The sequence below is a fragment of the Geospiza fortis genome, unplaced genomic scaffold (genome assembly GCF_000277835.1).
Source record: "Geospiza fortis unplaced genomic scaffold, GeoFor_1.0 scaffold40, whole genome shotgun sequence".
Lineage (NCBI taxonomy): Eukaryota > Metazoa > Chordata > Aves > Passeriformes > Thraupidae > Geospiza > Geospiza fortis.
The window spans coordinates 19,336,305-19,336,672 of NW_005054297.1; the positions used below are offsets into that span (position 1 = coordinate 19,336,305).

Sequence of the window (368 nt, forward strand, 5' to 3'; positions counted from 1 at the left end):
TGTTAAATTTTAACCCTTCTTCTCAGCCACAGTTAAAGACTGAAGTGAATATGCACTGCATTGAAGCATACAAATTAGGAGAAATGCCGTTGACAAATAGCATTATACAGCAAAACAAGAGCCTGGAAACCCCCGTCCTCAAGCATAGCTGCATAATGATGTCCATAAAGGCAATATGAAAAAAGGAAATGAGAGAGAGAAAAAGGCAACAAACTATCAGCATTAGCTATTTTTTCCTCAAAATCATTCTTCGGTCTTTAAGTCATCCTGTTAGATTGTTCTGCTCCAATGCCTTGTTCCTTTTCCCCCAAAAAGCTATTATTGTTTTCAGTCTGAAGGAGCAACTTCTTCTCTCTTGCTCCATTTAC

The 368-nt window shown here is 38.0% G+C and overlaps 1 protein-coding gene across 1 annotated transcript in view; it reads right to left on the bottom strand.

The window, feature by feature from the left end:
- The window catches only part of TENM3 (teneurin transmembrane protein 3), a 370,730-nt gene that overhangs the window by 62,826 nt on the left and 307,536 nt on the right, over window positions 1–368 (bottom strand).